Genomic DNA, 21,832 nt, shown 5'->3' on the forward strand with positions numbered 1-21,832 from the left:
CCAGTTCTCTATCCCCAAGACTTTTTTGGCTTCTTTATTTGTACACCGAGAGAACAATTTCTTTTCTCCTAAAACCCCGATTTCTTTGAGCAATATTTCTTTAAAGTTAACATATCCTATTAACTTAAACACACCGGTTCACATATAAAGAAACGAGTTTTTTAAACACAACTCAATAATTTCTTACAGATAATTTCTTCAATACTAAGAAATGCATTAATGGTTACATTTAATTTTCTTATCCTAAAGTTTTTATTTCTTAAATTGAAAACTACAAATATTTTGCAGTATAATAAATATAATGTTAAGTTAATCCATATTTATATTTGTGAACAAGAAATTTTCTTGCAATCAAATAAATATTTTAAACCACAAGAAATAATTCTTCCAAAATACCCTCTGTAGTAACTGTGGTTATAAAATAAAAACTTTGTCATTAATGCCGAAATGTTACTTGCAAAGAGATTTTCTTCCACAAAAGAATTGCGCAGATTAACTATTTATGATTGAGTCGTCAGTGTTTGTCAAGATGGGGTGATATGTTCATGTTCATATAGATGGATGTTTCATTTATTGGTGTTCTTTAAAAATTAACGGATATTTTGAAGGTACGTACATATATAGGTATTAAATAAAAGTAAATTGAGTAATTTAAGATGTAATAATAATATTGTTGCGTATCCGAATGGTTAAAAAAGAAACATAATAGTATCTTTATATGCTTTTTAGGTATAATGATGGACGACTCTGAAATAAATGAGCTTATTATTCTAACTGGGAAATATGCCACAATTTAAAGCTGGGACAGAATGATATAATATATAGCTTCAGAACAATATTAAGAAAGGAGTTATTCCTCCTAAGAAAGGAGTTATTATTTCTTCCAGAAATGGTAGAACTTCATACATGTAAGTACCTTTTTAAAAAGGTGTATACTTATGTATCAACTATAATAGGTTTCTTGAATGTATCGTCTTCTATAAAAATATACAATACAACGATATATCAACCATGGCGGTTGCAACGCTGAGGATGTTTTCTGTTAATTTATTTGAGATAAAGAAATCAGTTAGTCTAAAAGAAATATATGTTTATGGTTAAGAAATGTTATTGCCGAAGACCGTGAATTAGTTAATATGTATTAAATTACTTAGATGTAAACTAATAATACTTTCCCGTAATAAAATTTCTTAATGATTAGGTATGCTGTCTGTTTTAGATTATAAGAAAATTACATATTATTATGTCTGCTTCAATGTTTTACATTGGTTGTTTTTTCCCTCTTGTTTTAGCTAAACAATGTTTATTGTGTGACTTAATATTATACAGATAAATAATTAATATTTTGTTAACAAAAAGAAAAAAATAAACAAAGATGTGTAGGTTAAATAATGCCATGTTTGAACTAAATATGATTGATTATTATTAGTATTAATAGTTCTTATATGAGGCCGTGTATTTGTTTTTTTTTGTATTTCCTAAATTTGTCAAAATAAATATCTATAGATATCTTTATAAAAAAATTTAAGTAAGTTTATTCTTTCTACATAACGATTTTGTTTTAGTGAATTGCTGATATACAAAGTGCTATTAACAAAAGAAGGAACATTTGAGGAAGTTGGATTTGCCTCTCCATCCTTTTATTGTTGTGTGGAAGCCAGTGATTTTTAGAGTGGAGAAAATACTTGTATGTAATAATAACGTTTTATATTTTGTTTTATTAATAAATAATGATTTTACCTTAACACAATGATTTATTTCGCTGTATGTAATATCACTTTATTTTCAAGAAGTATTAACTTAACTCTAAATATACGTTTATCTCTGCGAAATATATTTCTTAACATTAAATACATTAATTATTAATAGTAAAATAATAATATTCCTTACTAAGAAATATTATTGCTCAGAAAGAATAGTTTTGTTATGTGTAGAAAATATATTTTTATGACTAATAAAATTAATTAACATCAAGTGTAATTTCTTTCTGATAAATGGGTTTGAAGTTTGCCAGAAAGTGATAGTTCAATCATGTTTAAGATATATTTCTTTGGCTATAGTGGAATTTATTTGAAATATTTTAGAAAATTATATCTTACATACAAAGATATATTTCTTAGGCAATATGCCAAGTCGATCTGTCTTAAATATTAATAAAGTTTCTTTATGTCAAGAATTTTTTTCTCTCGGTGTACACTTTACTATTCCGTTCACAATTTTTTCGTTCACAAACAAACAAAAGGAATCAACAGGATCATCTACACTTTGACTAGTGGCTAACATTACTTTGTGCACTTTGCTTTTTATTATGTCGCAGGATCCCATACGTCCTGTCGGTTGTGGTTGATTCGTCCAGTTAATTCCATTCTTAGTTTCAACAATTACACACTCTGAAATCTGGGAACTTGTAGCTACACATTCTTCTTCATAATCACTCAATACTACTTGCTGATCATCCTCTTCGCTTGCTTCCGAAAGATAATCTTCAATTTCAGAGTCACTTTCAATGCCACCTACTGCAAAAGATTCTTCATCATCGGAATCCCATAAATAATAGAAAATATCTTACAGTTCTGCAGCTGATAATGGTTTTCAGGACATTTTATTCGCACTATCTACTTTCACTGTAATTCAATATCATTTTAGGAGCTTAGTTGTCGACACTAACATCGATGTCAAACGACTGATAGCAGATGCATTATTTATTTCAAAATATGTATAAGTACCTACCTAACAATATTATTGCATTCCAACAATGATTACCAGTTTTTAAAATTCATTTAGAATATATATAACACCTATTGTAAGAATCCCTTTAATGTTCACATCAAAGAGACGTTTATGTTGTTTGTTACAGTGAAACTCTAACTTTATTATTGGATTTGTGGATTCATAAAAGTCGTTTAGATAATCCACAAAAACATTACCTGACTGCCAGATTAACTTCTGTAACTAAGATTTAGACTTTAGGTATAAATACAAATAGGGTCCGACGGGCCCATGTTGCTTATTTACGTGACAAAATTTTTTTAACGCAATAATTTCAAAAATGATAATAAATATTTTGAATAGCTCATGACTATGTTGAAGGAAACATACTTCTGAACAAATTCAGTGATGCATAAAATTCAACAAAAATTTTTCTATCAGTTTATGATAAAAGAATTGGCGTCTCGGGTCCGTTGGACCCACCTTGCCCGGATAAGGGTAATGAAATATTTGTATGAATCATCGGGCAATAATGCAATAATTTACCCGTGTTGAGCTGCCCCCCCCTCCCACTTGCAAAAATTAAAAAACAAATAGCCTTGATTTATGAGCTATTTATGAGCTCTCATATTCCGCAAACTAAAAATTTTGAGCTCGTTCCACTGAGCAGGAATTTAATACCCTACTAGCCCCCCCCCCACTAATTAAAAATAGGAATATTGAATCGGTTTTTGCGGCTGAATTACGAGCTATTTATGAGCTCTTGAAATTATATAGTTTCGATTTTTGAGCTCATCCCCTTCACCCCCAAACAACCCTTTAATTGATTTAACTTAAGAGAAAGATGCTGAGAAAACTTAAAATATATCGTATTGCGGATATAATTCCTATAGCTTATATACTCTAAGAATAAACTATTAAATCAAGGGCATTTCGATTATTGAGCTACAACCCCTTCGCAAGAAGTTGTATTTAAAATGCGTTAAACTAATTATTTGGCGACTACATATCATTTAATAATTTATAAGCTTCCAAATTACGCGCATTTAGATCAGTAAATTGCAATTTATTTTGTATAGTGCAGTCACTGAAGGTAAAAATCAACGATTACCTTCAAGTTCGGTGAACCTTCATCGATTTTCACGAAAATTGGTCAGTGGTTAGAGGATACGTCAAGAAACAAAGGTGACATGGTACCACCTTGCGCCTTTACCCTGAGGGTGGATACCGCCCCTTCTCGGGGGTGAAAATTATTTTATAAAAAATAACTGCACAAATCAATAAATGAACAAATTAAAAGCAAAATTTATTATATAAAGTTAATAAAATAAGTCAATACTTTTTAAGTTATTAAAGATCAAAGATTTTAATTATTTGTGAAAAAAATGCATGTTTTAAAGATGTTTTGTGTAAATCACAGAAAAACTGTAAGTTTTTACAAAAAAGTTAATAGTAGTTTAATTCGTATAGCTTATATTCTAAGAATAAACTCTTAAATCACGCACCTTTCGATTATATAGCTACAACCCCTTCGCAAGAAAACGACCCCATTTTCCCGGCTTAAGAGAGAGTTGTTCTTAAAATAATTTAAATTGATTATTTGGCGACTACATATCGTTTAATAATCTATTAGCTTGCAAAATATACGCATCTCAATTATTGAATTGCCATTTTCTTTCTATAGTGCAGTCACTGATGGTAAAAATCAACTATTACCTTCGATTTCGGTAAATTTCCATTTATTTTCACGAATTGACAATAACAACTTGGGGTTTTAGCCTGGGGTATATGTCACCCCTTCTCGGGAGTGAAAATTACTTTATTAAACATAACCCCACAAATCGAGAGAGGGACAAATTGTAAGCAAAATTTGTTATATAATGTGATTAAAATAAATCAATACTTTTTGAGTTATTAAAGATCAAATATTTTAATTTTTGGAAAGAAAATGCATGCTTTAGAGCGATTTTTCATAAATGACTCAAAAACTGTAAGTTTTTACAAAAAAGTTTTCATCACTAAAATTGAAGCTAATAAAAAATATAATAAATTGCTTACTTGAAAAACCTTTAATGTTAATTTAAAGTAAGTTATTGGTAATTAAATGTATATTTTTTCCGCGACTGTTCAAATCTAAGGGTTCAAGCTTAAATAACGGGAAAAAGATGCATTTTATAACACTTAGATACTAAATACTTGTCAAAGTACTTAGAAATACCCATCAAAAATAAGATCCAGAAAAAGTTGATAGTATCAAAATCCGCTCACCAATTTTCGTGAAAATGAATGGAGATTTACCGAAATCGAAGGTCATAGTTGATTTTTACCTTCAGTGACTGCACTATAGAAAGAAAATGGCAATTCAATAATTGAGATGCGTATATTTTGCGAGCTCATAAATTATTAAACAATATGTAGTCGACAAATAATTAATTTAAATTATTTTAAGTACAACCCTCTCTTAAGCCGGGAATAAGGGATGGTTTTCTTGCGAAGGGGTTGTAGTTCAATAATCGAAAGGCGCGTGATTTTAGAGTTTATTCTTAGAATATAAGCTATACGAATTAAACTACTATTAACTTTTTTGTAAAAACTTACAGTTTTTCAGTGATTTACAAAAAACCTCTTCAAAACATGCATTTTTTTCACAAATAATTAAAATCTTTGATCTTTAATAACTTAAAAAGTATTGACTTATTTTATTAACTTTTTATAATAAATTTTATTTTTTATAAAATAATTTTCACCCCCGAGAAGGGGCGGTATCCACCCTCAGGGTAAAGGCGCAAGGTGGTACCATGTCACCTTTGTTTCTTGACATATCCTCTAACCACTGACCAATTTTCGTGAAAATCGATGAAGGTTCACCGAAATTGAAGGTAATCGTTGATTTTTACCTTCAGTGACTGCACTATACAAAATAAATTGCAACTTACTGATCTAAATGCGCGTAATTTGGAAGCTTACAAATTATTAAATGATATGTAGTCGCCAAATAATTAGTTTAACGCATTTAAGTACAACTTTCTCTTAAGCCGGGAAGATAGGGTGGTTTTCTTGCGAAGGGGTTGTAGCTCAATAATCGAAATGCCCTTGATTTAATAGTTTATTCTTAGAGTATATAAGCTATAGGAATTATATCCGCAATACGATATATTTTAAGTTTTCTCAGCATCTTTCTCTTAAGTTAAATCAATTAAAGGGTTGTTTGGGGGTGAAGGGGATGAGGTCAAAAATCGAAACTATATAATTTCAAGAGCTCATAAATAGCTCGTAATTCTGCCGCAAAAACCGATTCAATATTCCTATTTTTAAGTAGTGGGGGGGGCTGACTCAGGTATTAAATTAAATTCCTGCTCAGTGGAACGAGCTCAAAATTTTTAGTTTGCGGAATATGAGAGCTCATAAATAGCTCATAAATCAGGGCTATTTGTTTTTTAATTTTTACAAGGGGGGGGGCAGCTCAACACGGGTCAATAATTTGACCTGTCACGGGTCTTGATAACACAGTAGTAAAAGCATTAACTTCATCATGATTGGCTCTACAGCCCATAGTGATTCTTGTCCTGCTCCAGAATCAGTTTCAATTCCATCCTATTCTTTGGCTTGGTTTTCCAATTTCGTACTCTTAATACTCTTATGCCTTGTTGCCTGTTCAGTATATAGGCGGTAAGCTCAAAATTATGGCGCCGCCGCCAGAATACGTTTTCCTAATGAGGCAAAACTCAGTAAATCACGAATTATCTGGGGATGAGAATTTTTCAAACCATATATGATGACATAGAATGCATGACCAGAAAGTTATTTGAAGGTTCCACCAAGTGGAAACTAAGAGTTAATGTTATTAAAACTGGATATATGTGTGTATGGGCCAAACTTTTGACCAAGAAATAAAAAATTATAAAATTACAACCTGTAGGTATGTTTCTTTTATTAAATGTTGATCCACTTCTTCTTCTTCTTCTTCTTCTTCGTCTAACCATTCACGTCCACATCTGAACATAAGCCTCTTCAAGTCTGTCTTTCCATTGTTTTTTGTTGTACGCTACTTGTAGTCAATTTTTCCCGTCAGTTCGTTTCAGATCATCTGTCCATCTCATAGGAGGTCTGCCTCTGGGTCTTTTGTGTTGGTATGGTCTCCAGGTTAGAATTTTTCTGTGCCATTTGTTTAGATCGCTCATAGCTACATGTCCAGCGTATTCCCATTTCAACTTTAATGATTTTTGTACCACATCGGTGACTTTGGTTTTCTGTCTTATCCATGTGTTTGTTTTCCTGTCCTTAACCCTCGTAAGTGCAGCTGCACCCCAGACCTCGTTTTTCTCATCTAACTTTTTCTATAATTTTTTTTGATTTTTGTTCATTTGTTTATTCGCAATAAATTCAATTCTAAACACATTACCTCCATTGCAGCATCTAAAACGCTTTACGTTTACGAGATTTTTTGGAAAAATGACTGTAGGGTGCAAATGATGAAAATTTCATATCCTGAATTGGACGTTTCTGGTGTCCCACTTGGAGCTAACAGAGCTACGGGACAAGGTTAGTGTTACTTATATCAGAGAAAAAAGACCGAAAGTCCCGACATAACTGTATTATGTGTAAAAACTTTGTGTTGCTCTGTGACAAATTTCATGTGTTTATCTTACAACGATAATAATTTTTTTTAGTAGAAATGGGTAGGTACCTACTTTGTTTGTAAAATTATATTTTATACTATAATAAACAAGTCCCAATTATCTTTCAAATCAATTTCCTCGACGTTCACATATAAAAAAATGGATATACAGATGGAGTGCAAATGCACCCCGCACCGTTGTTTACGTAAGAATCTACGCACCGCTTTACGAGGGTTAAGTGATATGCTAAGCATTGATCTTTCCATTGCATGTTGAGTGACTCTGAGTATGTTCATATTATTTCTTGTGATTGTCCATGTTTTTGCCCCATATGTTAATATCGGAATAATGCATGCATCAAAAACTTTAGATCTAAGATGTAGTTGAATTTGCTGATTTCTGAGAATTACTGAGAATCTAGTTTAGTTTGCCGAATGCTGCCCATTCTAACTTTATTCTTCTTTTTATTTCTTCGGTTTGAATTTCCCTATTTAGTTTCCCATATTTTTTCATAAGTATATATTTTATATTCTTCAACTTTTTCTATATCTCTGTCGTCTATGATTGTCACGGTTTCTTCGGAGTGCATGACTTTTGTTTTGCTTAAACTCATTCTTCAGTCCTATTTTAGAAGATTCGGTGTGTAGTTCTGAAATCATGGTTTGCAGTTCTTGTAGGTCAGGGTCAGTAGCTATCAGGATTGTGTCATCCGCAAATCGTAGATTACTGAGGTAGCGGCCATTGATGCTCATTCCCTTATATTTCCAATTTAGATTCTTGAAAACGTCCTCTAAAACTAAGGTGAACAGTTTGGGTGGTAGAGTGTCTCCCTGTTTGACTCCCCTCTTTAATGGTACAGGGTTCGTGTATTCATTTTCAGTTAGGTAGTATTATAACATTCCGTTAATTTCTAATTATCTTTATAGATATTTTATTTAAAATTTAATAACGGTTTGTCATTAAGTTATACTTAAAATCAATAAGATCTAATTAAAATAAATCTTTGACTGACGTCATACTTAACTATTAGTTGGCACGAGTTCTTCAGTTGGTATTAGACACTATTCGCTGTCATGTAAGTTTGTTCTGTGAGGCTCCTCGTCTAACGACGGGTAATAATTGACTTCGCTTGGTAAGCTAGAACGGTACGGCAGATGGTTGATCGAGAATAACGGGAATTTTAATACGGAGTTTCAAGCTCCTATAAGTATTTAGTGGAAAAATTAATAGTGTTGTTGTTTGGAAGAGCTAGGAGACAAAGTTTGGAAGATCCCGTAGAAATTGAAGTCATACCATCTGCCGTTTGGGTGAAATCATAAAGTAACCAGTCCATCAGCTCCCCTAACAACCGGCAGCAACCGTTCTAGGCCAAGCCAGGTCACTTGGAGACCAGCCTGGAGAATCTCCTCCCACGTAGCGTTGAATTCTGCACTCCGCCCCGAAGGGCACCTTGAATAATTGGTACAAGCTAGCACCATCCCTGTGCTAATTCTACTACCAGGGATTTTGGTATCCATAACAAGGACACTTTTGGGAACCATAATATAGGGTTTGTTTTGGGGACACTTGGTATTTGCAAGTTATTATTACTCTACCATCACAACACGTTAATATTTTTATGTAATAATCAGGACATTTAGTTCAAACTAAGTTTTATAGTTTAATCACACATATTTTTTGTTTCAAGATTTAGGTTGCATTTTTTTCCATATTATTATATCTATAATTTTTGATAGTGTTTCCCAAACCAGTAAACTCTCTGGTCAAAGAGGTTTGAGCTCAGATCATCTTTTCCCTCATATAAGATTCTCTTTACTTTTGTATTATATTACCTGAAATTTACTTGTACCATTTATTTATTTAATTAACTTTATATTTTTTTGTTACTAACCTTGCTAGTCTCCTCTTATCAATTTAAATTTATATATTTTTACTCTTTATTTGCTAATTTATTAACTTATATAACTTTAACGTACTTTAGCCAATCATTCTAATTAATTAAACTTATTTGCTTAACTTTTTACTTAAATTCATTTATTTAACTTTTAATTATATCCCTGGACGCTATTCCCTTTGAATAGCTATCTATTTTACTTGTTATAAATTTTTAGTGACTACGCGTCGAAGCAACTGATTTTTATATATCAAGTAGACCGTAGGTTCACATTAATGAGGCTGGTGCCTATTTAACTCTTTGAGAGTTTATAATTATTGTTCATTCGTTTGTAGAGTTTAGCATTGCTGTACGTATTTTAATCGTACAATTATTTGGTGAAGGTTGTTATTTAACCTAGTACATGTAAGTTGGGGGTATGCTTCCTAGAAAAGCTACTCCAATACTAATTTAATAGGTAATTATATTTATACCTAGATAGGTAATTATTTCCCATTGTCATTTTAGAGTTACATATTTTGTATTTTTCTAACTCAGAGGTTGTCAAAAATCTAAGTAGTTATATTTAATAAATCTTTATTTGTTTTTGTATACCAATTATCTTTTTCCCCATTTTTGAATTTAATAATTTAATATATTTAATATTTAACAGCAGTGTAAGATACCTGGAAGTTTGGTATATCCCAACTTCTGGCGCCCATAATTCAGTCTATTGTATTTGTCTCCTATATCCTTTTATTTTTATTATATTATTATATTTATTTAATCTATTTTCTGAGCATATATTCTTATCTTAATATTTCCCTTCTTAGTTATCATCACTCTCTACTTTGATCTACTGTTCTTTGACAGGCATGCAAACGAGCCGTATCCATCCTTGAGTGTCAAGTTGTTCTCTTGCATCTCTGCTAGCCAATTCTATTTAGTTTGCCTCTGTCTCTCCATACTTCTTCTATACAGTTATCCCCTTCTCTTCATTTCTACACCTTTCCACTTTCCTTCACTCATTTCATTTTATCATTTTCGTTCTACAAATACTACTGCAAAGTAGTATTTTTGCTATAGTATGTAGCTGTAGGTTGGTTCATAGTTTCTTTTATTAAGTTAATATATCTGCTGTCTATTCTACAATTTTGCATTGCGTTTATTACGGCCGTGTGTTCTATGGTGTCGAAAGCTTTTTCGTAGTCTACAAATGCTATAAAAACTGTAAACTTGTATCCGTTACATTTTTCTATTAATATTTTTGTAGTTAACAGGTGATCGGAAGTTGAATAGCCTTTTCTAAAACCTGCCTGTTCATATGGTTGGTATTCATCTAATTTCCTTGTTAGTCGGGTAGTTATGACTTTGGTGAGTATTTCAAACAACACTGTTGATCCACTATAAAAGCAATATTTCGCAATTCACTTACCAAACAAGAAAGCACTGACTGGCAACAAAAATATTCTTTCCGGCATCATTATGGAAATCCAGACTATAAATAATTAGAAAGGAAGATATCAAAGAAATGGCAGGAAGAGAAAAACTTTATTAACGGTATGTAATAAAAAAACTCACACAATTCACTATTTAAGCAAAATTTAAGAAAGACTTAATATGGAAGCAAATAATAAAATGAGAAACCAACGAAAAGATTTAAAAAAACACATCTAAGAAAGATCTGTAGACATAGTATAGACAAGACTAGGAATGAAAGAGATCTGAAATATATCTATCTAATCAGTTCGAAACGTACATTATTCTTATAGACTTCTTCTTCCATACCTCTCTATATTGAGCATTTTGAATCACGTCATCTGACCATCGTATTTGTGACCTTCCCCTTTTTCATTTGTGGTTCAGTCTCCAATGTATAATCATCTTAGTTCATCTTTCATCTTTCTGCTTTAGGGTATGTCCGGCCAAATTTCATTTGATCTTTACTACTTGGGTTGAGACATCTGTCACATTTGTTTTGTTACGGATCCATTCGCTTCTTTTCCTGTCTGGAAGTTTAATGTTCAGCATTGGTCTTTCCATGGATCTTTCTGTCCTTGTTATAGCAAAGCTATGTAATAGCTGAAATAGCTGACTAGCTGAAATATAGCAACTAAATGAATTTAAAACTAAGGAAACTGAAAATCGATATGAAAACTGATATTCGATATGAACCAGAACTTTGGCATTATTATTATTATTATTAGAACATTAATATTTGGATGAGAGGAGGCATTGTTAAGATATTTAACTTACGTTTCGTAGACAAAACTACACTGCTAACCTCTTCTTTAGAAGAAATCACTAACTTACTAAAAACTGACCCAATAGGACTAGATGAACTAACTGACCCAATTGAAACCGGCAATGGGATAAGACAGGTGGGTTCCTTGAGTCCTTTATCATTCAGCCTGATCATGGATGAAATAATAAAAATGTAAGAACTAAAAACGATACCAAATGGGAGAAAAACAACTTAAAATAATCTGCTATATAGACGAGGCAATACTAATCTCTCAAAGTGAAGATGATTTACAACGTATGCTGCACCAATTTAACATAACCGCCATAAAATTGAACATGTTAATTTCCCCAAAAAAGACAAATTGCATGGTTATAACAGCAAATCCAATAAGATGTAAATTGGAGCTAGAGGGTCAGATAATAGAACAAGTGATGGAGCTTATGTATCTAGGCATCACACTATCAAGCTACGGAAGGCTCGAAACAGAAGTGGAAGATCATGTGAATAGAGCAAACATAGCCGCAGGCTGCCTAAATGACACAATATGGCGAAATAAACATGTCAGAAAAAAAATAAAAGGCATAATTTACAAAACAGTCATCAGACCAATAATGACATACGCGGCAGAAACACGACCCGACACAGAGAGGACAAAAAGATTGCTCGAAACAGCGGAGATGAAAACCCTCCAAAAAATCGATAGTAAGACTCTATGGGACAGAGCTAGAAGTACAGATATACGACGGAGATGCAAGATGGACAACATTAATAATTGGGTAAGAAACAGAAGAATAGAATGGAATGACCACATAAGCCGAATGAAAAGAAATAGAATAGTAAGGACAGCGAGAGACGGTTCCCCAATAGGAAGACGATCACTAAAACTAAGACCACGAAAACGATGGCACGACAACTTACTAGAGGCACATTAAAAAAACAGGCAGAGTCTTGCATATACAAAAAGAAGAAAAAGGACTTACTAAAAAAACCCGCGATAGATAGTGCTGGATTGGACTATCGGTTTGGTTATTGACCACCAACATTTTCCTGGGATTCCTGCAACTCTAACTATCGTGGAATGCGATGTAGTCTCCTGTATGATATATTTTGGAGCTCTGGTTAACAACATAGGTAGGCAGTTGCAAATCCTAAATGCAGAGGGTTGAACCCGAAATCTAGTCAAAGATGCATGCAGCTTGCAGAATCGGCAATACCACAACTAAAGGTGATCTGTCGTGATTGCCATATTACTGTCACAATCAAAAAGAGACTCGTTTCAACTATGATCTTTTCCATATTTTACTATGCATGTGAGACTTGGACGGTCAAAAAAGCGAATAGACGACACTAAAGGCCTTTGTAATATGGAAATGAAACTACTTCGAATTCCTTGGGCAGCTCCTTGCACGGATATCTCGGTTCTAGATGAAATTAAACCCAATCAATGTTTTTCTTGTAAAGTTTACTCTAAAATTTTTGTTCATAACAATCGAAACGATCACAAAGTAGAGTGCAGCTCCACAGAGTTTGTTGACAGCGCCAACAAACAGTATACTGAGGCGGCACATATAACAGTTGACCGAGACCAGTGGAGAAAGATCATTAATCAAACTGTCCATGCTTCTGAAGCTCAATGATGAATGATGAACCACAACACCTCTGTTAAAGATGCAAATGATGATATCGGAAGGTTTACTGAAATTACATATATCAGGGTTGTACCACCTCTAGAGGAAATGAGAGGCGCTATCCACCAAATGAAAGATAATAAAGCGACTGGCCTGGACGACATACGAACAGAACAAATAAAGAACTTTGGACTAAAAACCGTAGAGTGGCTCCTAAAAATGATGAATTGCTGCATCCGTACATTACTAATCCCCAAAATCTGGAGAAAGGCTAGAGTGGTTGCCCTCTTAAAACCAGGGAATTATCCGGTGGATACAAAGCGATTTAGACCTGTCTCTCTTTTGTGCCACCTTTTCAAGGCATTTGAAAGAATGATACTGAACCGGATCGCTGAATCTACGGAGACTAAAATTATTCCAGAACAAGCCGGATTCAGACCCGGAAAGTGCTGCTGCAGTCAAATTCTTAATCTCACCCAATATATTGAAGATGGTTTTGACCGAAAAGAAATAACAGGAGTAGCGTTCATAGACCTGCCGACATCACAACTGCCGCCGATGACACAGTTAACCATCAACGGCTACTCGCAAAATACTACGAAACTACAAAGGACTTCCGACTAACAAGGTTAGTGTAAGTCTCCTCCAGAATAGACGCTTCTACGTAACGCTCCAGTCCAAGAACAGTCGGTGGAGGGACCAAAAAAATGGGACAACATATTTATACACCAACAACCAACCCATACACCAATAAATAAGGCAATTTATTTACGCTGATGATACAGCTCAGGTGGGATGTGGCAGCTCAGGGAAGAATCTTCAATGAAGTCGAAGTGAAACTGACAGGTGCCCTGGGAGACTTAGCTTTATACTACGATGAAAATCATCTGAAGCCCAATCCCACAAAAAAACAGGTATGTGCTTTCCACCTTAGAAACAAGCATGCCTGAAGGTCGCTGGAGGTGGAATGGCGTGGTCAGATGCTGAAACACAACGAGACGCTAAAATACCTCGGCGTCCGTCTGGATAGAACTCTGTCTTACCGACACCACTGTCAAGATATCAAGAAGAAAGTAAGTGCCAGAAATAATATCATCCGCAAGCTAACTAATACAAAATGGGGAGCACAACCATACACTATCCGCACTTCTGCCTTAGCATTATGTTTTTCGGTCGCGTAGTTTGGAGCACCAGCATGGGCAAACTCTGCTCACGCAAAAAACGTCGACGTGGCTCTAAATGAAACGGTTCGTATAATATCGGGTTGCTTGAAACCGACACCTATCGAAGAGGTATACCGCATAGCTGGGATTGCTCCACCACCTAACAGGAGGAAGGACACATCAGAGGTAGAACGAAAAAAGCAGGAGACGGTCCTAAGACACCACTTATATAACCACCAGACTCAGCCAAGTAGACTAAAATTTCGGAAAAGCTTTCTGAAAACATTAAGATCCATCCCCGAAGCGCTAGAGATGCGCTGAAGACACCTATGTCAAGCGTCAGCTACCACAAAACATTTTCCTCCCTCAGCTCAGAGGAAATGGCTGCTGGACACAATTTACTGTATCCGACTTGGAAAGCACTAAACAGACTAAGAACCGGCGTTTCACGTTGTGCTATTAGTAACCTGAAAAAATGGGGATACCAGGAGGACGATACCTGCGACTGTGGCGCGGTTCAGACTAGCCGGCATCTACTATCATGCACGGAGATGTGAGAGACCTGCACAGAAAAAGACTTAATTTTAGCAGATGATCGGGCCATCTATTTGGACTTCTTCTTCTTCTTTTTGTATAGACATGACTCTGTCTGTTTTTTCAATGTGCCTCCAGTAAGTTGTCGTTCCATCGTTTTCGTGGTCTTCCCACTGATCATCTTCCCACACCGAGAGAAAAATTCTTGACATAAAGATACTTTATTAATATTTAAGAAAGAGCGACTTGGCATATTGCCTAAGAAATATATCTTTGCATGTAAGATATAACTTCCTAAAATATTTCAAATAAATTTTAATATACCCAAAGAAATGTATCTTAAACATGATTGAACTATCACTTTCTTGCAAACTGCAAACCCATTTGTCAGAAAGAAATTATATTTGTCATAAGAATATTTTTTCTTTGCATTACAAAACTCTTCTTTCTGAGCTATAATATTTCTTAGTAAGGAATATTGTTATCTTACCATTATTAATTAATGTATTTAATGTTAGGAAATATATTTCGCAGATATAATTGTATATTTAGAATTAAGTTACATTTCTTAAAAATAAAGTGATATTACATACGGCGAAATAAATCATTCTGTTAAGGTAAAATTATTCTTTATTAGATAATAAAAACAGGATATAAAACGTTCGATATTAATATGTACATACAAATTTTAATAATTTCTCCACTCTTAAACCACTGGCTTCTATTCAATAATAAAAGGATGGAGAGGCAAATCCAACTTCCTTAATTTCCCTTCTTTTTGTTAATAGCACTTTGTATATCAGCAATTACCTGAAACAAAACAAAGAGTAAACTTATTTTAATAAAAAATTTTTATGAGGATATAAGTACATAATTATTTTGACAAAAGGAAATACAAAAAAAAAAACAAATACACGGGCCCACATAATATCTATTAATTTTTTGGTATAAGAACGGTAGGTATCAGTAAAATAGTCTACAATCCAAAAACAATTCTTGGCATTTCAACAAATAATAATCAATCATATATTTAGTTCAAACATGGCTTTATTCATCCTACCATCTTTTTTATTTTTTTTCTTTTTGTATATGAAATATTAATTAATTATCTGTATAATATCACACAATAGACATTTTTTGGCTAAAATAAGAAGAAAAATAATCATTCAGAGCGACATCATCTGGGATATTCAAAGTATGATTTTTGTGTTTGAGATGTTGAGATGATGTCGCTTTACTTCACAACATCCCACAGAAAGACTTCTTAAAATTAGACTTGTACTTGGACCTAGAAATAATCAAAGAAAAACAAAAAAGTCCGAATTGTGTCAATCGACATGTTTCGTTCAATCGGGACTTCCAACCACTCCATCGACAACTTTTTTCTTAACACATTTACAATAATACTTCACCCCCCCCTTGTACTGCTTCGTTCACATTCACATTTATAATTCATCTGATACAAGCCACAATATTTCTTTTTTTTTTCATCTTCAGCCATCAAACCACTTTTATCTATATATAACATACATATAAATTACTGACATCATCATCCACATTATATAAATTTTCATCTACATACAACCCCCCATCATATTTCTACATATGACTATTCTCACCCTACCTATTCAATCTGTCATTACCAACATATAACACTCATCTATAGTAAAACCAAATCAAAAGTCTAATTTTCTTTCTGGGTCCCGTTCATGTTCTTTTGACAGGTCTTTTGACAAAAAGATTTTATCACTGACTTCAGTTCTCGAATACAAACATTTGTGTAATGTGGTTTGCCTATCCACCTCCACTAACACTATACGCAAATACATTTTTAACTACAACATCTAGTTTACTGAATTTCAAATGACTATTTTCACAGTGGAGTGTGTTGTTAAATCATTTCTAATTTTAACAAGTTGTACACCATAGTCTTTAAATATGACAGGCTAATTTTTACAACTTTCTGTGGAACTGTCATTTCTGTCTTGTCATCGTTCTGAGGTCTCTACCCATTTCATTGACACTTGCTATCATATTTTCACCATGTAATCAAGTCAAACCACAGCTCAGATGTTACCTGGGGCATAATATTAAAATACTTTAAACATCTATGCTTTATTTGGCATTTTCAACCGATGTTTTCTTAACGGACCACTTATATAGGGCTTTGACCCACATATTTTTGTTAAACTATATCTTGGTGGTTAGCAAGTAAACTTCACGTGAGTATAACCGACAACTTTTTTAACCGTAGTCAAAATTTCAATATCTTTGCATTATTTTATCAGGTTATATTCATTTTAGTTAAGCACTGATGATGTCTGGTAAACCAGTCGAAAACTAGTTATGTGATTGTGATGTAGCCCTTTTTAGGGATTTTAAATATACACCTTTTATAAAGGATTTACTGTTTTTTAAAATTTATTCAGTTTTCGGCAATAAAAGTTCTTAATCGTTAAGATGTTTCTTTTAGACTAACTAATATTTCTTTAGGACAAATAAAGCACATGTCATGTTTGATATGATTGAATTGTAGGATTGTATATATAGAAGACGATACATTCAAGAAACATATTACAGTTGATACATAAGTATACACATTTTATAAAGGAACTTACCTGTATACAGTTCTACCATTTATGGAAGCCCCTAGTTGGTTAATACCTCCTTTCAATATTGTTCTGAAGCTTTATATTAGATATATTATTCTCTCCAAGGTGGAAGTCGAAACGTCAATAAAATAATTTTTAAGTTAAATTGTGGCGTATTTCCCAGTTAGAATAAGATCCTTTCTTTCAGAGTTATCCATCAATACAGATATCTAAAATGCATATAAAGATACTATTATGTTTCTTTTAGAACTATTGGGGAACCGTCTCTCGCTGTCCTGACTATCCTTTTTGTTGTCCATTCCATTCTGTTCTTCTGTTTCTTACCCAGTTATTAATGTTATCCATCTTGCATCTCCGTCGTATATCTGTACTTCTAGCTCTGTCACATAGAGTCTTACCATCGATTTTTCGAAGGGTTTTCATCTCAATCTCAAGTTTTCAAGGGTTTTCGAGCAATCTTTTTGTCCTTAGTACTATCTATGTGGCCAACCATTGAAAATATAGAATTTAAAGTTGTTGGTGTTCCGGACACGGAAAGTAAGTGAGTAAGTGCACCCTGATTGAGACGCGGTTTTGGTACGTTGTTGCAGGGTGCCGTCCACACTTAAGTTCGCGACGAGGTTCGATACGGCATTCGGAGCATTTCTGGACGCACCTTTATAATATTAAGCCCTTAATTCAAAAGTTAGTTAATAGTCGGTTAATATCATTTGAAAAACACATACCTGACTAGAAAATGGGATAGGTGTGAAACAAATTTTTCTAAAATTATTATTTTTAATGTAAACTTTGTAGTTATTCTATTTTAAAATGTTAATTACTCTAGATTTTTAATTTAAAATGTTTCATTATCGTTTTCAATAATATTATCTTTTGATTGTACCTACATATTTTATATTATTTAACTCTAACTAGTATACTTAATGGTATACCTCCTTCGCAATTAGGTCCTAACGAGTTGCCACTGACACAGGACATTTTTATTGGCTTTGGAGTTTGATTACTTGGCAAACATATTTATGTTTTCCAAACAAAATAATGACATTAGAAAATCAATACATTCAAAAAAATATAAATTATATATAAAGAACAAATATAACTTTTAGTGGATGGTAATTATTGAGTGGGAGTAATTTTATTGGTATATTTTTAAATGGATACTTACTGTTTTGTTTAAATAACTTTTTAAAATCTAAAAGGGATTTGGTAATTCTTTTTAATGGTAAAGAATAAATTTCATATGTCAAATTATATTACAAAGTAATCTTGTTCCCATATATTGTATATTAGAGTGCTGCCGTGTTTATATTTCTCATGTGGCAAGCAATAGTAGTGAATTATTGACTCTACAGACTTGCATGACCCTCAGGACATTCGGCTATATAGATATAATTCATTGGAATGAAGCGGATTGATCCAAGTGATCTTTTTCTTCTTCTTCTTCTTCTTCTTCTTCTTCTTCTTCTTCTTCTTCTTCTTCTTCTTCTTCTTCTTCTTCTTCCTTCTTGTATGTAGGCTTTAAAGCCTGTTTCTTCTTCAATATTAGCCTCATAAATTATTTAAGTTATCGCACCATCTTTTTCTTGGTCTTCCAATACTTCTTCGTCTATATGGTGACTTATCTCGTGCTATTCGTACTATCCTATTCTCTGCCATTCTACTAATGTGTTCGTTCCACTCCTGTTTCCGTTTTGTCACCCATTTATTTATGTCTTCTACATTGCACGATCTTCTTATGTTTTCGCTTCTCTCCCTATCCAACAGACTTTTCCGTGATATTCGTCGGAGTATTTTCATCTCTGTTGTTTCTAATAGTCGTCTCGTTTAAGATGTGTCAGGTCTTGTCTCCGCCGTGTATGTCAATATAGGTCTAATTGCTGCTTTATAGATTCTTGCTTTTGTGTCTTGTCTTAGGTGTTTGTTCTTCCAGATTGTGTCATTAAGAGATCCCGTCGCTTTACTTGCTTTTAAGATTTTTTGTCGTACTTCCTCTTCAAACATCTTTGTAACTGGTTATACCTATTCCCAGATATCTAAACCTTGCTTCCTGCTTTATTATTTTCCCATCAATTTCGATTTTACATCGTAGTAGGTATTTAGATGTTGTCATACATTTGGTTTTTTCTGCTGATAATATTATATTGTATTTCTTGGCTGTTGTATTGAAGATGGGTTAATCTTTGGAGATGGTCTTCTGTCTCGGCGAATATTACGGCGTCGTCTGCATAAATATTTGGATTTCTTTGTTCCCTATTCTGTAATCATGACCGTTACGCACTGCTTCTATTATTTCGTCCATTATTAAATTAAAGAGCAGTGGGCTTAACGAGTCACCTTATCTTATTCCGCTTTGTACTGGTATGAACTGCGGTAGTTTTCCATTTATATTTGCCTGTATTCGAATATGAAAATAGATGTTTTCGATGGTTTGTATAATATTGATTGGTATGTTTCTTCTATACAGTAAATGTAAGACATCTTCGACTTGGATGCGTTCGAAAGCCTTTGTCAGGTCTATAAAACATAGATATGCTGGTTTATTGTACTCAATGGCCTTTTCTGTGATTTGTCTCAGTACAAATACGCGGCGTCTACGCAGGATCTTTCGGATCTGAATCCTTGTTGTTCATCTGACAAAGTTGTTAGTTTATTGATTTTGTTGGTTAGGACTTTTGTGGTTAGCTTAAATGCTGTGTTCAGTAGATTTATACCTCTATAATTGTTGGGATCTTCTTTGTCTCCTGTCTTGAACATTGGTATCACTATGCTGTTTGTCCATGTGTCTGGTATCTTTCAGTGAAATATTAGTTTTTGTATAAGTTTTGTCATCTCTAGGGTTATACTTTCTTCTCCGTATTTTAGAAGCTCGTTAGTTATTCCGTCTGGTCCTGGTAATTTTCTGTTTTTGAGTGAATTTATGGCTATTTCTACTTCCTGAAAACTGATTTCTATTTCGTGACTTAATTCAGGTAGGGTAGTGTTTTGATTATTATTTTCCGTTCCTTTAAACAGTTCCGTCAAGTATCCTTCCCTTCCTATTCTTTTGCTGGTATGTTATTGTATTCCTTCAATTCTGCCATTTCTTTCCGTTGGTTTCTTGATCCGAGTGATCAATCCTCTTAATCAGAGAATCAGCGACCACTCCTTAAGCCTCAATGCTCTCCGGGCATTACCCACCCTCCCTCTAGCACACTGATGAGTTATGGAGGCAACTGTCACCAAAATGCTTGTTATATGGTGTCCTGGGTACAAGGATACCCATATGAAATCTTCTCCATATTATGCAAGACCGTGAGTGGACCCCTTTTGCCCATTTTCTAGTAATCTGTTTGTGAGATTAGCATCACCTTGAGTTTTGGTCGTCACACCTTATTTTGCTATTATTTACAAAGCTTAACAAGCATTGAAGGCCTATAGTACGGGATCCGAATATATACGCTGTGTCAAAATTAACCGGCCACCTTTAAACTGGGTCATTTTTGATGTCCTATATATCCTAAACCTGTTGTCCGATTTAAGTGATTTTTTTTAATATGTTATAGCCTTATTCTTTGACAATATCGTTATAATAATATTGTTGCTAAACAGGTAAATTTTCATTATATACCGTGTGTACGGATCAAACTCTGTTTTTTTGCTTAAAGTTTGCATCAAATTGTGGAATATTCTAGCATGTGTAGAATACTGAAATTAAAACCTAACTATAGCCTCATTCTTTCTCAACATTTTGTTTTTCGATTGATTCACTTATGTTGGATAATAAACAAGTTAGGTGCTTTAACAACTAGACATGTTTTTTATCAATACAGGGTGTATTTAAAATAATTTGGCAAAGTTTAAAGGGTAATTGTGCATAAAAAAATAATGACAGTTTGCTTTATAAACTTATGTCCGCAAATGCTTCGTTTCCGAGATAGGGGGTGTTGAAATTTTTCTGATTTATTTATTGCTTTAAAACCGGTTGAGATATGCAAATGCAATTTGGTGGGTTTTATGACGTAGTTAGAAGAAGAGAAGTGGTTAGCTAACCGGTATTTTCTAACCTGATTTAAAGCACTGAGAAACGCTAGAAGGCTTAAACTATTGAGTAACATTGAACCTAGGTTAGTAATTAAAATTTTAACCTATCACTAAAAAACTGTACCTTAGAGTATTATACTTAACTTGAAGCAATATATTGCTCTGAAGAAACGTTTTTTATAGCCTTTTATATAATAATTTATAAAGAACACGACAGAGATGAAATGAGATAAGCAATTTTAATAATGCACATTAATCAAAAGTTTATTGGTATGTTTAAAGAGATAGTTTTAAATGCATTATCGAATAATTATAGTTGACCTTAATTATTTCTCTACTAACTTATAAAGAGCATTAGACGATTAGTTCAAATTGTGCAAATGACTATATATTTATTATATGCCACGGACACATTCAAATGCTTCTTAC

General features: G+C 33.4%; 1 protein-coding gene across 1 annotated transcript in view; it reads left to right on the top strand.

Annotated features, from left to right (window-relative positions):
* Positions 1–21,832, top strand: part of LOC126880905 (retinal homeobox protein Rx-like) — an 89,911-nt gene that overhangs the window by 44,616 nt on the left and 23,463 nt on the right. The gene's annotated exons all lie outside the window — the stretch shown is intronic.

Source organism: Diabrotica virgifera, chromosome 2 (genome assembly GCF_917563875.1).
Source record: "Diabrotica virgifera virgifera chromosome 2, PGI_DIABVI_V3a".
In the NCBI taxonomy this organism is placed as follows: Eukaryota; Metazoa; Arthropoda; class Insecta; order Coleoptera; family Chrysomelidae; genus Diabrotica; species Diabrotica virgifera.